The following is a 24,716-nucleotide window of genomic DNA, read 5'->3' as shown; positions in this document are numbered from 1 at the left end:
AACATACCAAGATTTTTGTTCATATTAAACAATGATGGGTTAGTATACAGATTTGTTTGGGGATACTGTTTTCAATCATTTTTTATGTAATCTACTGATATATTAATTTTAATGTATTTTAGAGGATGAAGACTTTCTTGATAACTTGAACAGCATTAGCATTTTCTGTTGGTAATAGCAACTGGCAAATAAAGAGTAGATGAAATGACACTGCTGTGCAAAGTGTGGCTCTTCCAGTAGGCCCTGGGTTTTGTCTAACACCTATTTAATTATGGTAAGCCTTTGGGTTGTTTCATTCTGGAAGTGGAGATTTGATATAAATCCAAATGTGACAAACTTTCATTACAAAAAATTTTGACTTTCCATTTAGAACAACATGGTCAATCGCTGTATTAAGTTTACATGGATGTGTACTATGTAGGAGAATTTTACAGAAGATAAATTCCTGTAAGATATATTCATTGCTGAATAGACATTTTTCCAAAGAAGACATACAGATGGCCAAAAGACACATGAAAAGATGCTCATCACTCTCCATCAAGGAAATGCAAATTAAAGCCACAATAAGCTACCACTTTACACTTGTCAGAATGGCAAAAAAAAAAAAAAAAAAACAAGAAATGACAAGTGTTAGCAAGGGTGTGGAGAAAAAGGAACACTCATGCACTGTTGGTGGGAATGCAAACTGCTTCAGCCACTGTGGAAAACAGTATGGAAGTTCCTCAAAGAATTAAAAATAGTATTACTGTATGATCCAGTAATTCCACTACTGAGTATTTACACCCAAAGACAATGAAAACACTAATTCAAAAAGATAAATACACCCTTTTATTTATTGCAGCATTATTTACAATAACCAAATTATGGAAGCAACCCAAGTGTCCATCCATAGATGGGTGGATAAAAGAGATGTGGGATATATATACAATGGAATATTAGTCATAAATAAAGAATGAAATCTTGTCAATGGATGGACATGATACGTATTACATGATACGCACAAGTACCTTCTAAGATTTGGAGGCAATGAGTTCCTTACCACTGGAGATATTCAAGCAGAAATTTCATTAGCCACAGTGGGTGTGTGTTATAGCAGTGATCTAAGGAACCGAAATGTTACAGTCTCTTCAACCCTGAGAGTTTATTAAATGTGTATCAACAATTCCCAAGTGTCCCACTTACCAACTTCTTGGGTATCACTTAACTTTTCTGGGCCTCAGTTTCCTCCTATTCAAAGGACTGAGAGGTGATAGTACTCACGAAGCTGTTAGAGAGATTAAATGAGGTTGAAGAACAATAGCAGTAGCTTGATTCCAAATCTCCCCCATGACAACCAAAATAACCATACAATTATAAAGGAGAACAAATAAAACTACATGGGACCTATGACTTAAACATAGTTAGGGAACAGAAAACACTGCAACTTTCAAGTCACTTATGACGGCAAAAAAGAAAAGAAATTCTAACAAAGCTTCTAATACCTGCAAACCATCCCAGGAAACCTCTTGCATAGAGAGGTAGGGTTAGGGGCCAAGAGGAAGAGGTGAGACATACCAAAAAATGTCAAACATACATTGGGATTTGGTAATTCAGAGCCTTAGCTACAGGGAAGGGCCTTGAAAGAGTTCAGGGCTTGAAGTAGCAGCCTTAGAGATAGTGCTTCTGGGGGAAGATTATAGAGAGAAAAGAGATTGTACTCCTTGGATATGAGGTGGTGGAGCGGGCGGGGGGGGGGAGGAAAATATTAAAGATCTTGCTGAATAAGATTGGTTGATTGTATTAATGTCAATATTATGATTGTGATAATTGTGCTATAGGTTTCCAAGATGCTACCACTAAGGAAAACTGCAAAAAGAGTACATGGGATCTCTTTGGACTATCTTTTACAATTTCATGGTACTCTTCAATTATCTCAAAATTAAAAGTTTTATTTTAAAACTCATTTTATTTTCATAAGGTAAAAAAATGGGCAAGATGAAACTATATTGTTTAGAAATTTATATTTGGGTGGTAAAACTAAAGAAAAGAAACTAATTGTCATAAATGTCAGTAGACTGGTTTCCTCTACAATGGGAAGAAGAGGTTGTCACTGGAAAAAAGTGAGATAGATGTATTTCCTAACTTCATGATTGTTACACTCTGTATACTTTAAAAGAATTCATTAAGTTCTCCATTTATGTTTTTTAAAACATTTACAAGGAAAGGTACAGACCCTCCAGGCCATAGTTTATAAACCACTGTTCTAAGATACAAAGAGAACTTTGATAGTTACCATAAAATGTGGTACTAAAACTGATCTGACCACAATGCCATAAAACTGGAAAATAAAAATAGAATCAAAAAATAAAAGGCATCTCACCTGGAAATTAAAAGATCTTGCATGAAATCATTCTTGGGTAAAAAGAGAATAAAACAAAATTAATGTATTTATGAAAAAGTAACAATAGTAAAAACATTCTATACCAGAAATTTTGGAATACACTTAAAGCAATGTAAAGAATAATTTGTAACCCTATATATCAAGATCAATAAAAATGAAAGAATAAAAATAAGTGAATTAAATTTCCAACTCAAAACACTAAACAAAGAACAAAATAAGTAAATCAAATGAAAGTAGAAGGAATTATTCAAGTTAAAATCAGAAATGAATGAAGTAGAGAAGAGAAAAACAGTAGGTCAAATTAATCACAATCCTATTTCCTTAGAAAAATAAAAAAAATAGACAAACCACTAGCTAATTAAAAAAAGGAGGAGAAATCACAAATATACAAAAGTAGAAATTACAATTTGGAAATAATTATGATCCAAAAGAAAAATTGTTTAAGTCATTAACATCTACTTTTGCATGCCCTTATGCAAATACAGTTGAAAACCTAGAAGAAATGGATAATTTCTTAAGCAAGTATACTATACCAAAACTGATCCCAGTAGAGATAGAAAACTTAGACCAATTTTTACAAAAATGGGAAAAAATTTCTACCTATCCCACATGATAGCACCAGGCCCAGATGATCATACAGGAGAATTCTACCAAACCTTTCGAGACCAGACAATCCTAATGATACATAGATTACCTTAGACAATAAGAAGTCAAGAAGTCTTTTTATGAAGCCAAGTATAACATTGATATCTAAACCTGATAAAGACAGTAAAAAAATTTGTAGACCAATATCATCTATGAGATTGATATAAAAATTTTTAATAAATGAAATACTACTGAACTGACTGATAGCACATTAAAAAATTAACACACCCCATAATCAAATAAGGTTTATACTAAATGTAAAAATGCTTAATATTAGATAATAAATTAATATAATTCACGATTTTAATGTCTGTAGGTAAAAATGATAAGAATTTATATGTGTTGAAGATTGACTTTGGCAAAATTAAACACCCATTCCTCATAAAAACTTTCAGGAAAATAGTAATGAATGGCTATTTCCTTACTTAATAGGGAAACACTAGAGGGATTCTTACTAAGGTCAGTAACAAAGTTAGCAAGCCCACTATCTCCACTGGTATCTAGCACTGTCTAAAAGCAATAGTCAATACAATTAGACTAGAGAAAACAACCAGAGTTACAGGAGTTATAATAAGAAATAAATCTACCTCTATTGGCAGATGATCTGATAGAATCCATGGAATAGCCTAGAGAATCAAAGATAAAATGAATTCAAACAATAAAATATTAAATAAGGTAGCAGGATATAAAGCTAACGTGTAAAAATTGGTAACATTCATATACACAAAACGTAACCAGCTAGAAAATATAATGAATGCACAAAACCATTTACAATGGTAACAAAAAATATAAAATATATTGGAGCAAATTTCACAAGAAATGCTCAAAATCTACATGAAGAAAACTATAAAACACTTTTGTAAGACACAAAAATAGGCTTGAAAAAATGGAAAGACATCTCTTATTCTTTATTAGCACATCTCAACATCATCAAGATGTCAATTCTAAGTTAATTTACAACTGTAATCTGATCCCAATAAAAATTCCAATGGGCTTTTTTATAGAGCTAGATAAGTTGGTCTTAAATGTCATATACGAAATAAACACACACAGTCAGAGAGATGCGGAGAGATGAAGAGAGGAGCAAAGTAGAAATGAAGTAGAGGGGTGGTGTGAGAGATTCAAAACATAAGAATGGCTGACTTGCCATTGCTGTCCTTGAGTGACTTGCCATTGCTGTCCTTGAAGACAGAGAAAGGGGGTCGCTGGCCAAGAAATGGAGGCAGATCTTAGAAGCTGAGAACAACCACCAGCCTACAGCCAGCAAGGAAATGAAAACATTTCCTACATCCACATGCAACTAAATTCTATCAACAGAATAAATGATCTTGGAAGATGATTCATCTTCAGAGCCTTCAAAAAAGAATGCTTGGTGACACCATGATTTCAGCTTTATGAAATCAGAGCAGAGAACCAGCCAAGCCAACCCAACATCTCACCTATAGAAACATGCAAATACTATACACAGATTGAAATGCAGCAAACAACTAAGTCTGTCAGTGAACATGAAATGAATAAATGTGGTATGTTCTGGACAAAAAAAGAATTATTAAATTATATGAAAGTTCATCTATTTTTAAAACAGGTGAGAATAGTCAAGAAAATTTTGAAATAGTATACTGGGAGAGATTTGCTTTGCCCAGATATTAAAATTGTTTCAAAGGTACAATACTTAAAATGGAATAGTACTGTCTCAGGAATAGACAAATACATTAATAAAGCAGAAAAGAGAGGCTTCATACAAAATTATGCCTATGATAGAGATCATTATACACAAATAGATAAAGAATAAATTATTCTTTAAATAGTACTAGGACAATTGGTTATCAGGAAAAAGAGATCTTCACCTCATACTGCATGACAAAATAAATTAGAACTGGATTAAAAATTAAACATTTTTGGGGGGCACCTGGGTGGCTCAGTAGGTTAAGTATCTGCCTTCAGCTCAGGTCATGATCCGAGGGTCATGAGATTGAGCCCCAGGTCTGGCTCTGCATTCAATGGGGAGTCTGCATGAGATTCTCTCTCTCTCCCCTTGTCCCTCCACACCCCTGCTGCACTCTCTCTCTCAAATAAATAAATAAATCTTTTTTTTAAGTTACTTTTTAAAAGTCAAATAGGTGAATATTTATATGATCTGAAGATGGCAGAAAATCTTCCAAGCATTACAGGAATTTTCAAAAATCCACAATACAAAGGACCAGTATAAATAAAGATAATTAAAACCTTATGTAACAAAATATGCCAAACCAAATATGAAAACAACAATTTGGGGGAAATATCTGCAAAACTTATGAGAGTGAGAGGATTAATAGACATAATATTCGAGAGACTCTTAAATAATTAAGACAGAGAATTTAATAGAAAAAATTGGGAAAACACATCAAATGATCAATCACAAAAGATACTAAGCTGACTGATAAAAATGCTTAAAAGTCTCAATAGCAAGAATAATCACAAAGTTTTCTAAAATGAAAGTTCTCTAACCTTGAAGGCAATCTCTTCTGATTGAAAAGTTAAGCCTTCATGAAATGGTCCATTGGCTTATCACTGGCACATAAAATTGAGTACCTAAGTTGGTGTGACACATCTTTTGAGCTGCTTTTTCATTTTTTCATTTTTATTTTTTGAGCTGCGTTTATTTTTATTTTCTTAATTTTTTTATTAAGTTCAGTTAGCCAACATATAGTACATCATTAGTTTTTGATGTACTGTTCAATGATTCATTAGTTGCATATAACACCCAGTGCTCATCAGATCACGTGCCCTCCTTAAAGCCCATCACCGAGTTACCCCATCCCCCCACCTACCTCCCTTCTGCAACCTTCAGTTTGTTTCCCGGAGTCCAGAGTCTCCCTGATTTGTCTCCCTCTCTGATTTTGAGCTGCATTTTTTAATAACCTTGGACTATCTCAATGGATTATAGTAGTCTATTGATCAACTATGATATGTGGTTTGAACTTGAGATTACAAAATTTTTTCCAGAATTAATGGGAAGAATGGCTGTTTTTGATGAAACTTGATGGGAATACAATTTTTTCAAATACTATTTTATGCCAAAAAACAAAAGAAAATGTACTATGACAATAAACATAAGTTCCATGGAATCCGAATTTTTAAGACATAATAGATCTCCGTGGACCCCTGCAGTCAGCAGATATGATTTCTTGAATCAAGATTTGAAGTAGGTGAAATTGACTGTAGTTTTGCTTACTCTAATTTAAACTAGCATGTTTTACCATGATGGAATCAGGGCCAGTTTGATCTTCTCCGGCTTCTGTAGGAGCACATCAGTATAGACACAATCCCAAGGCAGAAGCAGTGGACTACAATCATCTCGAGTTAGTTTTAGGAACATAAATACATACAATGGAGGGTTCTATGAATTCAAAGAGTGATGAGATAAAAGATTGTTTTCAACTGTAAATTCCAGAAGGAGGAGCTACCAGAACATGGTGATAGCATGGTTTTCTTTCCCCCTTGGTGGGATGGGTTATTTTGTGACATATAAAAAGTAAGAAGAACAAGAAGATATTAGGAATAAGGCAATAACATTAATTTTTTTTCAAGGTTGTATTGAACTGAAATAATTTTCTTCTATACTCAACTCGAAAAGAGAAGGAATAAGTATTTTTCAGTCAGGAATAAAATGCCTATCTTTCTTCTCTGTTTACAAAAGCAGTTCCCATAATCCAGGTTTAGTATGATTTATTAATAATGATACAGTGAAAGCCACCTTTGTGTTGATTAAAATTTTAGTTTTATTAAAAACTAAAAATGAAAAATAAAAAACACAAGGATAGCCAGGAAATTACTGAATATGAAGATCTGTAGGGTGATGGGTGGTGGTGGGGCTTGGGGGACAAGAGGAAGAACTGTTACCAGGTATAAAAATGTGCTACCTTTTTCATTAAACAGTATAGTATTGGCACAAGAAGGAGCCATAAGACCGATGGAATGAGTAAACGTCCTGAAATAGATCCAAATACATATACAAATCTAGTTTATGATAAAAGAGGTATCTCGAATCACTGGGGCAAAGATGCTCTGTTCAACGTATAGCATAGGGATGACTGGATAGCCACTTGCAAAAAGTTAAAGCAGATCCATTCTTTTCATCACACCCAAGAATAAACTTCAGATGGATCAGAGATCTAAATATAAAAAGTAAAACTATACAAGCACCAGAAGAAAACATAAGCGAATTCTTCTAAAACCCATGTATAAGATGAGGCTTTCTAGCTATGATCTAAAGTCCCAGATACAATAAAAGAAAAGGTTAGTAAATATGACTATTTACTAATAAAAAACTAATAAAATGTTGTGCCTGGCAAAAACATTAACAAAGTCAAAGACATCTGACAAACTAGGAAAAAATATTCACAGCATATGTCACAGATAAAGGGTTAAATCCCCAACTGATTAATAATGCTTTTGAATTGAGGAAAAATTCCTGTGTAAATCTATTTTCACCAAACAGAATGACAAAATTGAAAAACTTAACAATATACTCTGTTGATGAGATGGTGGAAAAACAGGCACTGATCAGCACTGATATTGCTGATCAATATGAAAAACGGTGTGACTCCTAAGAAGGGGAATTTAACAATATCTAACCAACTATATATAACCGAATCAAACCGCAACACAGCATTCCCTTTATGAATGTATCCTGACCACCTATCTCCAACAATATGAAAACACAAATGCACAAAGTTATTTACAGAGTATTATTTGTCATTGTCAAGCATAAGAGATTGGTTGAATAGATGACGGTACATACACACAATGGAGTACTATGCAGCTGTGAAACATAATCAGGAGGAGTGCTATGTGCTGATATGGAATGATTTCCAGGAAATATTATTGGTGAAAAAAGCAAAATACAAAAAAAAAGTGTTTAGTGTGCTAATTTTTGTGTAAAAATAAGGGGGAAACCTTAAAATACATGGCTTAACATTACAGAAAGTAACACAAGAAGCACAAACCAGAGAACAGTGAAATCGGTTGTCTACAAGAGGTTGGGGAAATTGGGTAGAAGGAATACAGGAAGCAATGGCACATTTCTCATTATATCTTTTGTATTGTTTGACCTTTGAAGTCATGTTAGTATTCTACATATTCAAAAATAAAATTAAATCAGTAAGAATACAAAGAAAGTGTTAAAACTGAAAGCAAACTGAAACACGTGAACCTAATTGTATTTCAAATGAATACTATAGCCACACTTACAGAAGGAAGGGAGACAGGCAGAGAGGGTGGGGAAAGAATAACCAATCTAAATGATTTATAAACACAGTATTTCACTATATACCCTCAGTCTTGGGGTAGATGGGGAGAGAGACTACAAACAAATCCCAAACTCTTCTTAGTACATTGTTTATTGTAATGTCATGGGCTAAGCAATTTTGAAACTCTTTTAGATGTACTAAAGGGTTTAGATGTACAAATGAGTAAATGTGTTGTTGTTGGAAACTAGAGTTCTCACTATGGAAGAAGGAAATACAAATATGAAATGCTGGAAGGCAAGAAAGAACCCTCTGGGAGTGTATTGCAACTGGAGGAATTGGTGTAAACTCATGACTTTTAAAATATTTATATGAATGTTTGTGTGCGCATACATATGCACGCATATATGTGTATGTGTCTGTATACTGATACGCAGGCATATGCATACACGTACATACGCATCGTAGGTCTCTTCACTGAAAGGGTCACAGAGAAAAGACCAGAGTAGCAACAAGCAGACCTAGCTCCCAAACCTTGGTCCCACTGAAACGAATCAAGGCTTCTAGGAGAAGTGGCTGATTCCAGGGCTGGGACAGGGTAGCTTAGTTCCCAAGAAGATAGGCTGCCTCTGGCATCCAACACTTGTTCTCCTCTTCAAGTCCTGTGAAGCTGTACACAGGTTCTTCTACCTACTATTGACATGATTTCCAGTCAATCTCTCTGGGCTGCCATAAAGTTTATAATGCTCCTCAGGACTTTAAAGAACTTCCACCAATCCCAAATTGTTGCTTATTTTTATCCTGCGCTCCTGCAAACATTCCTTGAAAGGCCATATAAAACTCAATTTTTATTTGCATCATGGTAAGCTTCTCTTATTTGCAATTGGTTCCACATGTCTACTTCCATACATTTGTCTGACATTATAGTTCTAAAGGTTTGCCAGAACACAAATGTCAGAAAAATTGGCCACAACTAATTAAACAGCACACATTGTAGAAGCACGCATTCAGGACAGCATGGTAAAAAACGAGAACAAAAACAAACATAAACTTCAGCTGCTGAGAGGATCTGCAGTGTGTCTGTGCTAAAGCTCCTTGGCCAGGACTGTACCCTACAGTTCACTGGCTGACAATACAACCCGTCTCGGAGCACAGGGGAAAATACATCCGGGACAATCTGTATCATCATAAATTGACCCTTTATCATCTTCCAAGTATCCACCTAACACTTTCATCACGAGTAGCATTGGATTGGAGATGACCGCTTACGTCAGCATGTCCATGATAGCGTGCCCTAGCCTGTGGGGCAACCTCCCTGAGGAAGGGCCACTAGGCACAAGAGGCCCTCTCACCTAGAACTGCTGCTGCAGAGACTGGCCTTCCATCTACCCTGAGATGGTCCGAGTTCGGATCCAGACCTGCTGACCTTTGGGAATCAGGGGCAGAACAGTCACCAACCCCAGGCCATGCCTCTTCCCTTGGGGTAAGAGTCAGTGAGGGTGAGGAAGGGAACCTGAAAGCTATTCTTCCCAGGGCTTCAGAAAAGGTGGGAGTGCCAAACTGACGGGCCCACGAAGGACCTGTGTGTTACGGCAAATGTCTAGGTCTGTAGTTTGTAAAGTATGAGCTCACTACTCTTTGGCAGGACCCGCTTGCTTAGGCTCCACGCTGCTAAGCCATTTTCCCTTTTTTTGTGTGTGCTTTCACGGCTGCTTCCACTGACTAATTCTGGCACCCAGGAGAAGCTCAAATGACTGTGTTACGAGTTTGAGGCTCATCCAGTATTAATCTTAGTTATATGTACCACATTGTACCCAGTTTGAATGTTTGCTTAATTTACTTTTCTCTGGATGAAGAGAGAAGGGAGACTCAAACATTATGGAGGGAACCTAGATTTTCTTCTTTTCCCTTTCTCTCCCTAAACCAGCTAGTACAGGACTTTCAAGTGGATTATGGAAAGGACTAAAAGTGAAGGGTTAAAAGACAAATAGAAGTGGTTTCTATTGTCAGCCTCTGAAATTCCATGAACAGACTGAAAGTTCAACTGAGGTCTATGAAAATATTAGCAGATGCCAAAAGGCCAGCAGCCAGGATTTGTGTCTTTGTGCAAGAACTGAATAGCTACCAACAGCTAGAAAAAATTTTTAAACCATGGCAGTGATAGAACAGTCCTATGAAAAGACAGTGAGAGAGAAATACTTCTGAAGTGATGAGATTTATGAACTCGTAAAAAGAACATGCTCCACAGGGCCTAAGCCTCTCAAGAACGTAGATAACTGGAATACTAGGACTTGGAGATAACATTTATTTATTCTTTAATGATGCCATTAGTAACAGCAGTTAAAATGAATCTGACCTAACGAGGTCTTTTAGTGAAGGGAACTCATATACATAATTATTAGTCAAAATTTAAGTTTGCAACAAGCTTAAGAAGCTCTACTTTTAAGTTATTTAGAATATTAATCACATGACATCTTAACAAGATGGAGATTTTTTTTCTTGGTAGTAATTACATTAATAAAATCAGGATTGACCCTCCTTAGTTATTTTGTGCTTCTGAACATTTAAATTGGAAGTATATCTATTGGATTAATTTATTTAAAAAAAGGTGTTAGTCAACATAATAAAAAATTTTGGCTATCTAAAGTGAATTAAAACCAATGCCAAAAGTTGAAAGTGTTCTTTATAAAGTAGAATTTGCATTTTTAAGATTAAAACATAAGTGACAAAAACATGATTAAGGCAAATATCTGGGATTTTTTTTGCAGATCAAATTAAAAATGTGTAAGTGTTTCAAAATGCTCAATGACAATTTCCTTTTTTATAATTAGAATCCATAGTTTTAATTTAGTTTTATCAAAATGAATTTATTGCTTTTATTTCTATTAAGGACAACTTTTCTATTTAATCTTAACTGATATTTGACTGTAATGACAGAAAAAAACAGGAGAGGGCACTTTAGTTCTCTAACAAAATAAAACCACTCCTTTTATAAATCAGTAAAACAGACAATGAGAGGATCTGAAATATCTAGTAAAGGTTAAACAAAAATGTAAAGCAAGTTCCTCTGCTTCCCATAGACTAATAAAAGATATCTCAGGTAAATGGCAGTTTCTTTCTTTAATCATTCCATAAATCAACTGAGTAACATGAAAAACAGAAGTGTTCTCAGATCTGCAAATCCGTAATTCCATCATTTCAAGAGTATTTCATTTAAAAAACCTCACACTTACTTGGAAATTGCCTGATCTATTGAATGTACTTGATTTAAATAAATAAATTCTCATTATCCAGGATTTTTAAGTGGTAGACTGTTCTAAATATGTAAGAGGTAGCAATATGTAACACTATATTTCTTATACCTTGGTTCGATGCTTGCTAACGATTAGCCTGTGCCCTTAGTCGTGTTATTTAATCAGTTTCCTCCAAAATTATCTTTATCATCATCATCATCACCTCAAGGCAAGGCTCCTACTTTCAAGTAGCTTCCATTCTACTGTAGTTGTAAAAAGTAACATTAATATATGAAACGGCAAACAATAGAGAAGATAATGCACAGTTAAATCTAAATTCTGTTATTCGGTGTGTAAATAATCCCAGGCAAGTTATTGAATTCCCTGGGCTTCCGTGTTTACATCTCATGAGGTTCTGTACTTGATGATCTGACTAAAATACTGTCATCCATTCTTATTCTGTATATTATTCTATCAAATTTGACTACCGAGTGTCCAGGCTCTCAATAGATTTACCATGGTTCTTAACCATGAGATTGGAAAGACCCACTCAAAAATCTTACAGAAGATGTGGAGCTTATCCTCCTGAAAAAATGCTCTAACATATTTCTTACTCAAAATGAGTAAGATTCATTTCAGGAGGTTTAGGGACATTCAGAAATCAATCTATAGGCTCCCTAGTGGGTTGTTTAGCATAACAAACTCCCAACTGCATCCAGAATGCCTGAGAGAGGCACAAATTATACAGTTCCTACATATGTTGGGGGTTATTCCTAGAACTTTTATATGTTGTTTTTGAGTCAAGATGGGTGATGAGGTTGGAGAGAGAGGTATGCCATACTAAGAGATTTTGGACTTTATCCCATAAGCAACAACAAGTATACTGGAATGTTTAAACATAGAAGTGGAAGATATGCATTTTAAACAGCAAAATCAGACAGTAGAATGTAAAATAAACAGAAGAAGAAGGACAGGAAGCAAGGAGATCGTTAGTCAGTTTACAGAACAATAATCTGGGTGAGGCATAGTGAGATCCTGTTTAAAAATCTTTCCAAAACTAGGGATGTTCCCTTTTCTAAGATAGGCCTACTTTGATTCTGTATAATAAATAATGAGACAGACATTTTGGTGTTTTCAAACACCAAGGGACATTTTGAAACTGGACGAAGAATTGTTCTGCAGTTCCACTTATTTTCTACTCAGGGCAATGGTGGATACCAGCAGCCTTGTGTTTGCATTCTTCTGCCTATGTGGACTACTGCAAAAGCCTGAGCAGCCTGGGATCCACCAAGGACATATGGCATACTCCTCCTGAAAAAGCAGAACTAGAGGGCTCTGTTCCCCATTCACATCAGGTTCAGGGGCAGGTGTTCTATCCTTTTCATTATATCCCTTAGGGCAGAAATGAGTGGCAGAAATCATGGGCCACTCAATGTTTTTTGAGGCTAGACCAATGAGGAAATATCTCTCCATTCTGTGGTAGCCAAAAATAATAGGCAAGCAAAATTTCTGGATAGGGACATTTCTCACAAAACTGTAGTGAAAATTTAATGAAAAATATGTGTGTGTGGGGGGGTGGATGTGTAGATTGTCTTCTAGGAAATTTGCATGTAGATCCTGATATTGCCATATGTTGCCAAATCCCTTTTTTTTTCTGTAAGAAAAGATAATTAAATACTGAGGATTGGATATGGAAATGTTCTCCTTCTTATAAAGGGGAATTTGGCCAAGAGCCCCCAAGAATAAGGGCAGAAATAAGAAAGAGTCAGTGACATGGGAGAAAATAGATCAGATTCACACATCAGTTTATTGATTCTACTCAGAATTTGGTATTTGGTTAGATGTGGGAAGTGAAAGCAACGGTTCCAAAGTGTCTATAGAACAAAACCCACAAACCTTGTTTGAGGCACTTCACAGTGCAGCCCAACTCTCCATCAGTCTCCTGCCCCCATGGCCCACCCCAGTCTGCATTCAGTGACAACAGACTGCTAAACATACCACACGCCTTGATGTCTCTGTGAGTTTATGCACATTGTTACCTTGGCCCACAATGCCCTTCCTCATGACTCTCCATCTGGTGAAATCCTAGCCTTCCCCACATTTCAGCCCCAAAGCCACCTTTTCTGTTAAGCTCTTTGTTAAGGCCCTCTGCCCACTTCCTGAAAAAAAAAAAAAATCACCCTTCTCTCTGGGCCACCTACACACAATTCATGTGTGCCGTGCTCATCAGAGTATATGGAAGTGAGTATCATTCACATCCTTCTTTCCCACTGCTTTGTGAGCTCCTCACGGAGGGAGGCTGCTCTAACTGCTTTTGTTTCCCAAGCTTCCAGCACAATGTTTGCACAGTATAAGGAATTGATCGGTATTTCTTAAAGAAAGAAGGGGAGAGAGAGAAAGGGATTCCAGTTAAAAGGCTATTATAATAAGCCAGACAGAAAGTCTCATATGAGTCTAATTATGGAAAGTGGCATTGGGAATGGAAATTCACAATTATGAAAGTAAAATAGATTCAAGTAGCCGAGTGATTAAATGTAGGGAATGAGAGAGAAGGACCCAAAGATGATCTGACTAAGTTTTCTGGCCCAAGAGACAGAGAGAACAAAAAGAGATGATCCTGAAAATATAGGGAGACTAGGAAGGGGGCAGAAAATGAATTACTGTTTCAGACTTTAAACTTGACGTGCAGAGGAACACCCATTTTAAGGTACTTAGCAGGTGGTTGTATATTCAGAGTCAGAGCTGGGCTTTAAGAAAAGTTCTTACAGCACAGCAGTGGAAGCTATGGAGTGGATGACATTGATGAGAAGGTCACTGATGACTGGATCTGGGGGTTCTGCCTCCATCTAAGAAATGAGGAAAAGAAGGAAGGCAGTGGAGGAATCTGTGAGAAGCCAAATGAAGTGATCCAAGGAAACTGAGTGTCCCAGGAGCCAAGAAAGGAGCCATTCTCAGAGCAGGGGAGGTCAAAGGCTCAGAACGTTGATGATGAGCCAGAGATGGAATGATGGAGCCACTGCCATCGTGAAGGAGAGCAGCCTCACCAAATGGCGGGATGAAGATGGCACCAGGATGGAGATGGCGAGGGACTGAAGACAGGAGTATGACCTGCTCTTGAGAATGTCGGTCATAACAGGGACGAGGGATGTTTCTATACATTCTGTAAATGATTTCTGGTTGTGACCTACACTGTCTTTTAATTGAATGTTGGTTTAATCAAGTTTCGTTAAAGTCAACCGCCCACAGCTACTAAGATAATTTTTCTTTCTTTAAGAAGTTAGAAATAGAATCTATGTATGGGCCTGGAGTTGGGGTGAGGAAGTAGTTTAATGATTCATTCATATTGTCTTTTAAAGTGTGTCATTTAATTCCAAATATGAATCCATGGAAAAACCATGTTTTGGTTTTTCCCTAAAGATGAACCCAGAAGACCTTAAAAAGCCCCTTCTGCAAAGAAAGAGAGAGAGGGAAAGAAAGGAAAGAAAGAAAAGGAAAAAAGAAAGAAAAGAAAGTAAGAAAGAAAGAAAAGCAAAGAAAGAGAAAAAAGAAAAAAGACTTCCATTAAATCCAGCTGGAATTGTGTATGCTCTACGGATCTAGGGGTGGGCCATGAAATAGGGTCAGGGTTTACTTGTGAGTCCTACACACTTGAAGTCATTATTTCTCACTTGGATCTCTCCTCCTGTCTCTCTAGATTGCAGGCTGTATTGTTTAATGTAGCAAAGGGAGAATCGAAATGTCTGCCTTCCTCGCGGTTGAGTACTTTTTATTGTCCCATTCCCTATTTATTACTGAGGAGATCTGTGGATTTTAGATCATAATCAGTGAGACTTGTGGCGCCTTCATCCACTGCCATGCCGGCCTTCGGTGGGTTAATGCCATTGGTTTTAGAACTGAAGACCTGTGTGTTTTTATTTGGTTTTAACCAATTACGTTTTTGATACATTTTCTGAACTGGTTTTGGGAAATGTATTAAGATCTAGTTAAAAAGCAGACTTTGCAGAGATCCAAAATATTCACTAAATAATACACCCAGGGTCATTTTACTCTATCAGTGACTATCTGGAAGTTATATTTCATGAACTTCTGCAAAGGAAGTATTTCCTTCCCTGGGGAAGAAACAGGAAGTCAAGATGAAAGAAACTAAAAGGGGCAAAGAAAACAGAAGGAAGAGACTTCTGCCTCTGGTAATAACAGATGAGGGAATTGCTGCTGAAAAGCAATTTTAAGAAAAGCTGTGCTTTATAGAAGTATATTTATTTAGATATAATTTATTTATGTATTTAGTTCATGTACATATTAAAGTCTCCCTGCTAGAATGTAAGCTACCAAAGGGCAAGGGTTTTTATTTTGTTCACTTATATGTCCCAAGCACCTGGAACAGTGTCTGAAACAAAGTAACTGCCCCATGACTCTTCGTTTGGTGAGTGAATGCATTATCATAAGCTCCCATGTCCTGGGAGCATTTCCCGTTCCTACCACAGAGGAGCTCTCTTTAGCATTGCTCACCACGCTGTCCCTGTCTCTTTGCTCTCTTCTCCCACCCAGCCCACATCTAGTATAGCTCAATCCCCTGGAGAACGAAGGAGAGTAGCCAGGCTCTGCTCTACATGTTAGGGAAGAGAATCCTCCATGTGTCTTTTGTAGACGTGAAAGAAAGGGGCCGAGAGGCCACAGGGTTGGTGGGGGGAGGGAGGTAAAAAAACCAAACTGGACACCACTCTTTGGACTTAATCCCACTGAGACACTGGATATTAGCATGGCTTCTGTCAAACTTTGGTGAGTATTCCAGGCTCTACACTTAAACAGCAATTTTAATTCTATAGTCCCTTCCTATTTAACAGGAATGTTGTCGCTGAGTGCCCCGGGACAGAAGGTGAAGGTTGTGGTAAAAAGCTGATGTATTTAACCTCTGTGGATAATGATCTTGCCATCCTAACCCCTTACTGAACAATTTGCGTGGCTACGGTATTATAGGGAGGCAAAAACCAAGTCACAAAATTACGATACCATATTACCTATCCCTGTGTACACTTTGGCTGGCAGAGTCAGACTGGCCAAAGAGTAGCAGCTATCAAAACGTAAGGAAGTGGGAGAAAAAAGAAGAACTTGCTCTTTTGTACCTACAAAGACCCTCTTTCCCCTAAGCGGTGGCCATGAAGACCACTGCTTAGACCCCCTTTCAAGAGGTCCCGCGTGGGGACCATGTTTGCCCGACGGCCTCTACGTGCTGCATCTCTGAGTCTGCCACAGCATTCATGCCCCGGCCACGCTTCCCCCACGCTTCTCCCAGGCAAATCGGGCAGGCCAGCCTGCCCAACGCACAACTCCTCTAATGTACGAACTTCGCACAGGGACTCCCAGTTGGCCTGGTGGAGACTTTTTGGAACAGCACTGTGGTCTGAGATTCCTCCCAGGTGTCAGATCAGTTTCCAGGCCGGTAGGGTCACCTACCAACTCCTGCTCCCTCCTCTTTTATCCTTCACTGGCATTTTTTCCCAATGAATCTTTTGCACATCTCATCCTGCCTTGACACTAGCTTTTTGGAGGACTTAAACTAATATACCTCCAATAACCAGTAAGTCTTAGCTCACAAAATTCTTGAGTATCAATATTATAAAAAGATACTATGGATGAAGATGTGATTTTTTTTAAAGATTTTATTTATTTATTTTGGCGAGAAAGAGAGAGAGTGCACAAGCAAGGGGGGAGGGCAGAGGGAGAAGCAGACTCCCCGATAAGCAGGGATCCTGATGTGGGACTCGATCCCAGGACCCTGGGATCATGACCTGAGCCAAAGGCAGATGCTTAACTGACTGAACCACCTAGGTGCCCATCTTTTAAAAGCCTTACTGGGGAGACTATACCCCCAAATGTCGGTGGCAAATATCATCTCTGATCAATGGAACCAATGAAGGAAGTTCTTGACCTCGGGTTCATACGCAACTTTAGGAGTTCTTGAGCCCCTTAAATTTGTGTGTATTATGTTGAGCATGTATGCAATTCTCCCTGAAGAAAATCTATAGCTTTCATCACAGCCATCTACAAAATTCTCACCAGTGGCAACTCTCAGTTAACGCAACAGTTCAAAACTCATATTAACATGAAATCGGTATTATAATGTAACTTATTTTATACAATAAACAATCATGCCGGGCGCCTGGGTGGTTCAGTTGGTTAAGCGACTGCCTTCGGCTCAGGTCGTGATCCTGGAGTCCCGGGATCGAGTCCCGCGTCAGGCTCCCTGCTCAGCAGGGAGTCTGCTTCTCCCTCTGACCCTCCTCCCTCTCATGCTCTCTGTCTCTCATTCTCTCTCTCGCAAATAAATAAAATCTTAAAAATAAAAAATAAAAAAAAGATTTAAAAAATAATAATAATAAAATTAAAAAAAAAAAAAAACAATCATGCCTCTATTTTCTACCCAAAACTAAATGTCATCTTTAAGGTCCTGCAAACTAAGACACTGGTACAAAGATAATCAGTACTACATTCTTCTTCTAATACTGAACTTCAAAAGAAGTCATGCTCTAATTTAAGATACTGGCATAAAAGAAGTAAGTATTGAATAATCAATAGGCTAATTTGTCATAGTAGAGGACTGAATAACAGTAGTAGATGCTTCAACTCTTGGCCCAGACAATACTTAAATTTAATCCACTGGAAGATCACGAAAAAGCCCCTCTGGCATCTGTTCTCAAGGAGAAGGTTTATGTCAGCACCATTTACATCAACTATACGCAGAACATTTGTGTCAGCAGCATAAATGCTGACATGTCAGCAGCTCTATTTTATACCCCCCCAAATGTGTGTAGTTTAATTAGACCAAAGACCGGGAATGGTTTGTTGATAGCTCAGCCTGGAAGTAAGAGCTTCCTAAGGGAGATATTCCTGCCCCACCCTGGGGAACAATCTAACGTGTATCACCGGAACACCAGACCTGCATGGCAGTTCTCTGCAGGAAACTATTCTCAGAAAGTGATCACTTTACCCCTGAATCTAGTGGAATGTTTACGGTAAATTGCGATAAATAATTTGCCTGGACACCCCCAGACCTCTGTGCTCTGCTACTAGCAACTTCAGCCAGGCACTCTGAATTCTTCCTTGTGTGGGCTTATCTTGTTTCTATGCTCATTTTAAACGTGAAAAAGAGGGGCACCTGGGTGGCTCAGTCAGTTAAACATCCGACTCTTGGTTTCTGCTCAGATCATGGTCTCAGAGTCATGAGCTCGAGCCCTGTGTCCAAGCTCTGCGCTCAGCGTGGAGTGTGCTTGAGATTCTTTGTCTCCCTCACCCTCTGCCCCCTCTTCTCTCTCTCTCTAATAAATAAATAAATCTTTAAATGGGAAAAGGAAAGCTTCTGCAGAGAGAACTAGAAGATCAACAGAACAGCCCTATAGTTCACTGTTAGGCTGGGACAGGCAAGTCCTTCGAGGGAAGAACAAGATCCCCTGAAGGAAGAGTAGATCCATGAGCAGCAAAAGGCTTAAGAAGGGATGGATACAGGACTCTCTCCCTCTTCCCTTAAATGTTCTTTGAATGTATTTGGCCCTTGCCTTGGCAGGAAATGTCTTGCTCAGTCCTGTTGATTTCTCAGTTCCTGGTAGTATTGAATGATAATTTTAGGAAGCAACTTACGTTCCTTCTTGGAAAACTATGAGCAGAGATTTTGTCAGGGGTGGGGGTTGGGAAGGGCAACAGTTGTCGAGGCTGCAGTCTTTTCAGTCGCCAAGGGGAAGGGGAGAATTAAACCCAGGAAGCTTTAGAAAATACTGAATCATCTGAAGCCCTCTGTGTGGAGAGCCAGGTAGTGGGAATAAATGTCAGAGGAGCGTTAAAAACTGCTCAGGCTTTTGGAAAGAAACCAGAGATGTCCCCGTGATGATGACAAGCAGACACTAAGTCCTGACGAAACAGACTTGTTACCTCCAGCTAAGTTCCTTCCTGACCACTAGCTGAGTTCCTTACTTCTATTTCTTTCTCTACTGGAAACTTGTCTTTTTTTAAAAAAAGTAGTCATCTACATTCTGAATTAAAACATCTGTTCTGAAACACACACACACACACATGCACTTTTAAAGCATTACTCTTCAGTGCAGAGATTTAATGGGGTAGTCAGCAAGTGTAAGATGATCATCATAATGATTTAGACCAAGTGCGTACCCTTGTCTGGGTGTTACATATTTGCTAAGAAATCTTTACACCAGGATCCTGACAGAGACCCAGAAAGGGTTATAGAATTTTCAGCTTAGGGCTGCCAATGTCCTCAGCCAATAGCCCTTAATGCTCCCCAGAACGCCCATCGGCATAACCCTGCTGGCTCTAAATTTTTTAAAAAGAAAGAGAAAAGGAAAAAAAAAAAATTTTGCTTCCAGTCTGACCAGTGTCTATTGCACATTTTAAAAATATAACTTTCATAGACATAATTCTGGAAAAGCCAGAGTTATGGACATGGAAGATCAGAGTAAAACATATTAGGTGTCATATGTTACTTTGTTAACACAGAGTAATAATTCTAACTTGTACTGCATCTTTTTGAAGGGTCACAAATTACTTTACTGCTGTCACTACAGAGCCACTGTTCAATCTTTCTGAGAAATTATAAAGGACACACAAAACATGTCTAAAGATGAAAGAAGGGAAATGCTTTCCCTATCTAATAAAAAGGAAAAGGGAGTGTCATGGGAAATTATAGACTGCTAGACTTATATGAGTACCAGAGCAAATGATCAAACAAGCCATTATAACATTGCATAAAATATGTAACAGGGAACACAACCTTTCAAAGAGCATCATACTAATGAAAATATGTAGGTTTTTTTTTTTTTTTGGCTTTTTTGTAGGAATGACATGAACAAAGCAGTTGTAATGACAATAAGGTTTCTAAGTCCACTGGTTGAACAAGCAACATACTTCCATACACCAAAAGTAAGAAGGCATGGATCTAGCCTTGTCTGTTCCATGGAGTCCCCAGGAATTCTGAGTAAATCATTCATCCTTTATTTCTTGGATTCTCCTCCAGTAAAATCAGATAATAATTCCCACTTGTCAATGTATTCTGGACTAGAACTATGAAGGAACTTAGAAGAGGGGTCCAAAATCCCAAGGATATTGGCATCTTAAATACATGCTAACTAGGGTGACTGTTTAGCTCACAGGATCCCCACCTGCTGGAATTAGCCCCCTTGATGCAGAAAGTTTGGGATAGAAGATGATCATACCTGGACTACAGGATCCTATTCTCTTAGCAGCAATGTCCACAATAGCCAAACTATGGAAGGAGCCCAGATGTCCATCGACAGATGAATGGATAAAGAAGATGTGGTATATATATATACAATGGACTATCATGCAGCCATCAGAAAGGATGAAATCTTACCATGTACATTGATGTGGATGGAACTGGAGGGTATTATGCTGAGAGAAGTAAGTCAATCAGAGAAAGACAATTATATGGTTTCACTCATATGTGGAATATAAGAAACTGTGCAGAGGATCATAGGGGAAGGGAGGGAAAACAGAATGGGAAGAAATCAGAAAGGGAGACAAACCATGAAAGACTCTTAACTATGGAAAAGAAACAGGGTTGCTGGAGGGCAGGTGGATGGGGGGATGGGGTACCTGGGTGATGGGCATTAAGGAGGGTGTGTGATGTGATGAGCACTGGGTGTTATAGGCAACTGATGAATTACTAAACTCTACATCTGAAACTAATGATGTACTATGTGTTGGCTAATTGAATTTAAATAAAATAAATAAATTTTTAAACAGGGATCCTATTCTCTTTGTCTACAGCTGATTAGTGCAGGCATAGACACTTCATTTAAACCGAGCTGATCATATTCTCTCTCCCAGGACACCAAATGGAGAGACAGAAAGGCAAAAAAGATTGGGAATTGTCAATCTAGAGAGTCATAAGACATTTAAAAAATTATGAAATAATAGATAGATCATAGGTCAGTACTCTTGGCCCTCCCCCCATGCATTGGAGTGGAATTACTCTTGCTGGCTGGCACAGCCTTTCTTTTGAGGAACTGTATGAGATTGGGCTAACAGGATGGCGCTGACACACTGATTTGGGAACCCTACACACCACAGTGGTTCCTAAAAGTGGTCAGAAAGCATTACTAGTAGTAAGAATAAAGTTTGTTTTGTGAGACTCTTGTTTCATATATATATTTATATAACTTATATATATTATATACATAAGTAATATACATTAATAATATTTATATAATATCTAGAGATGTTTCTATAAATATTATGTTTATATTATACAATTACATTTATATACATTGATATATTATAAATTTCTTTTTTTTAATATTTTATTTATTTATTCATGAGAGACAGAGAGAGGTAGAAGCAAAGGGAGATCCAGGACCCTGGGATCACAACCTGAGCCGAAGGCAGATGCTTAACCAACAGAGCCACCCAGGCATTCCTATAAATTTCTTATTGTGAGTAAAAAATATTGCCCTTGGTGAACTCCCACCTTCGCCTAAAAGTAGATTAGTACATGTAAAACTAGTGTTGGTAAATGGCAGTAGCAACACATAATATAATGTAAAGTTTATCTCGAATCAACTTAGAAAAGGTAGAAACAAGATGTTTATTTATAATTCCATTCACACCATTCCATTCCATTCCATTTCATTCCATTCATGACCCATTCATGAGTTTAGTAAACAGAATAGATACATTTTCCCTTTTTTTCTTTCTTTTTTTTTAATTTAAATTCAATTAGCCCTTTTTAAACTGGGCAGAGCCAGAAACTCTTAAACTCCAAACTGGACACGTTGTAAATGGAGAAAGGTCACACAAACTTCGGCTCACAATTGCATCTCTTAAACAAGGCCAAACAAATAATCACCTCAGGGCCCATTCAGACATCTGAGTCTAATCATTAATGCAAAGATCTGAAAGTTTGACTTTCACGTTTCATTACCTCTATCCTATCTACCATTTTACACTGGCTTTTTAAATTCTGTAATGTTATTGATCAATAATTGAATTGTAATCTTATAATTTAATCATTTAAGTTAGATCTCTTAATTCCATATGGAAAATAAACTCATCACATAAGTAAAAAAAAAAATCAAAATTTCAAACAATTTTACATTTACATGACTCTTAGAAATATCAAGTATATTTATAAATCTCCCTTAATCCATTCAATCAATCATGTTGAGAGTCAACATGTGAGCCCTGTCAGTGCCTGGCCAACCCAGAAAGAATCAAACTCTATGACTCAGGGCTAAAAGGATAGTTTTTGATGTTTGAAAAGCTGTCAACTACCTCATAATTTCTTCCAGCTTATGGGTGTTCATTATAGTAGTATTCATCACTCTTAAAAATCCATCCATGACTTACCGTCAAATATACTTCCTTCAGTTAAAGGGTATCCTCCCTGATAATGTTTCCAAAAGTATACTTTTTTTCTTTAAAAAGTGTGGAGTTACTAACAACTATGAGAAAATAGACCTGATCATCACATTCTTTGACAGATAGCATCTCTCTGCCTATTCTTTTCTTTGAGACACCACAACTTTTTTATGTTCATGCTGTCTGTGCATGTTTATGACATCCACCACCATAAGCCATACCTGCTAGGGTAAAGACACGGAGCCATAGGGAGAGACATCGCTGGCCAAATCCCTTGTAGATTATGTCAGAATGAAAGATGATGCTGGAACCCTGCAGAAGAACAGTAGAAACTGTGAGAGTCTAGGATACTTTATCTAGATTGGAATTTGTGCAAAGCTCCTATGTTGAGTATTTTCTTGAACATTTTTCATATTCAACCTAAGCCAAAATTTTATCTTTAAGGCCAAATCATTCCACATCCCAAGTTACTCAACTAAGGGTATTTTTCAGTATTTGTTATCCAGTCTGATGGGTACACAATAATTCAATGCTTTTAGGAGAGCATCATAGTCTTATAAGAAAATGATATAAAAAATGGGAAAATAACAATATTGGCTTATGATGGCCAATAGCTTTTTTCAGAGAGGGGAGCTATTGGGCTTTCTGTTACCTTTATTCCAAATTTATTAACATGGCTTCAAGGTCCTTAATGATTTCTCTCTTATCTTCCATTATTGCTACGTTAATGTGGTTCTTTAAAACATACCCTAAATCATCACATCCATGCCCAACAATTTTCAATTTGCAATCACCTTCATATACCATGCTTCAGGTGCATATGAGCCAGAAGGCATGCATGGAGGAGAGCCATGTGGCTGTGGTGGAACATTTATAACCACTTCAAAGTTAGGCTTTTGCATTATCTCCAGATGATATTACACATAAAGTCACATATATACGCTGACAAGATATTCATCATTCAAATGTTCATCATACGAATTTTAATATGCCCCATCTAGGCCTATACTGCCTGGATGGCTTTTTAAAATAAATCCTGTGAGGGCGCCTGGGTGGCTCAGTTGGTTAAGCGACTGCCTTGGGCTCAGGTCATGATCCTGGAGTCCCAGGATTGAGTCCCGCATCGGGCTCCCTGCTCAGCAGGGAGTCTGCTTCTCCCTCTGACCCTCCCCCACTCATGCTCTCTCGCTCTCATTCTCTCTCTCAGATAAATAAATAAAATAAAATAAATAAATAAATCCTGTGATTTCTTTTGAATATCACTTTTTATGTGTGTTAATGGTTTTAATGTATGAAAGGTAAACATTTAAAATTGCCACAATTTTCATAAATTTGTTTTGGCATTTCTCCAGTTCGAATACTCCGAGGCCCTCAGTAGTTAGACATGGTCACAAGCTCTGCCTTGTTCTTTCACGTCTCACTGCCTTGGTGCTTGCCATGTCCTTTCTCCTCTTTGCTGTTCTTAAAGATGCAGCTCCAACCGACTGACACTCAAGCAGAAATAGTGACTCCCTCCTCTTTGCTCTCATAGTATCCATCTTTATTAGATCCATCACATTCTATGTTCTGTGTTTTTATGTGTGCATGTCTGTCCCTCCATACACTGTGAGGACTCAAAGGCAGAGAGGTTGCCTTTGTTAAACCCAAATCACCCTAGCAACAGATGTTCTTCCTTCCCCTCCTAACAAGACCAGTCGGCAGAGGGCACATTAAACAGTGGCGAGTTGGCATCTCTTCGAATGTCTGCATACTTCAATTGCCCCTTTGGAGCTGTATACTAATCAAGAGTCACTTGCATTTATTCCCACACCTATATGCCGGTTTTGATAGTTATTATAAGTATGTAAC

At 37.6% G+C, this 24,716-nt stretch overlaps 1 long non-coding RNA gene across 1 annotated transcript; it reads right to left on the bottom strand.

The window, feature by feature from the left end:
- Window positions 1-827: 827 nt before the first annotated feature.
- LOC115943182 (uncharacterized) lies at window positions 828-23,175 on the bottom strand. Its single transcript, XR_014147743.1, has 4 exons — window positions 23,090-23,175; window positions 3,613-3,651; window positions 2,360-2,391; window positions 828-1,264 (listed from the first exon to the last, which is right to left on the bottom strand). It is a non-coding gene; the product is annotated as an uncharacterized LOC115943182 (long non-coding RNA).
- Between the last annotated feature and the right edge of the window lie 1,541 nt (window positions 23,176-24,716).

This window comes from Leptonychotes weddellii, chromosome 8 (assembly GCF_054177405.1).
Source record: "Leptonychotes weddellii isolate Sample4059 chromosome 8, ASM5417740v2, whole genome shotgun sequence".
NCBI lineage: Eukaryota > Metazoa > Chordata > Mammalia > Carnivora > Phocidae > Leptonychotes > Leptonychotes weddellii.
This window is presented reverse-complemented; position numbering and strand designations above follow the sequence as displayed.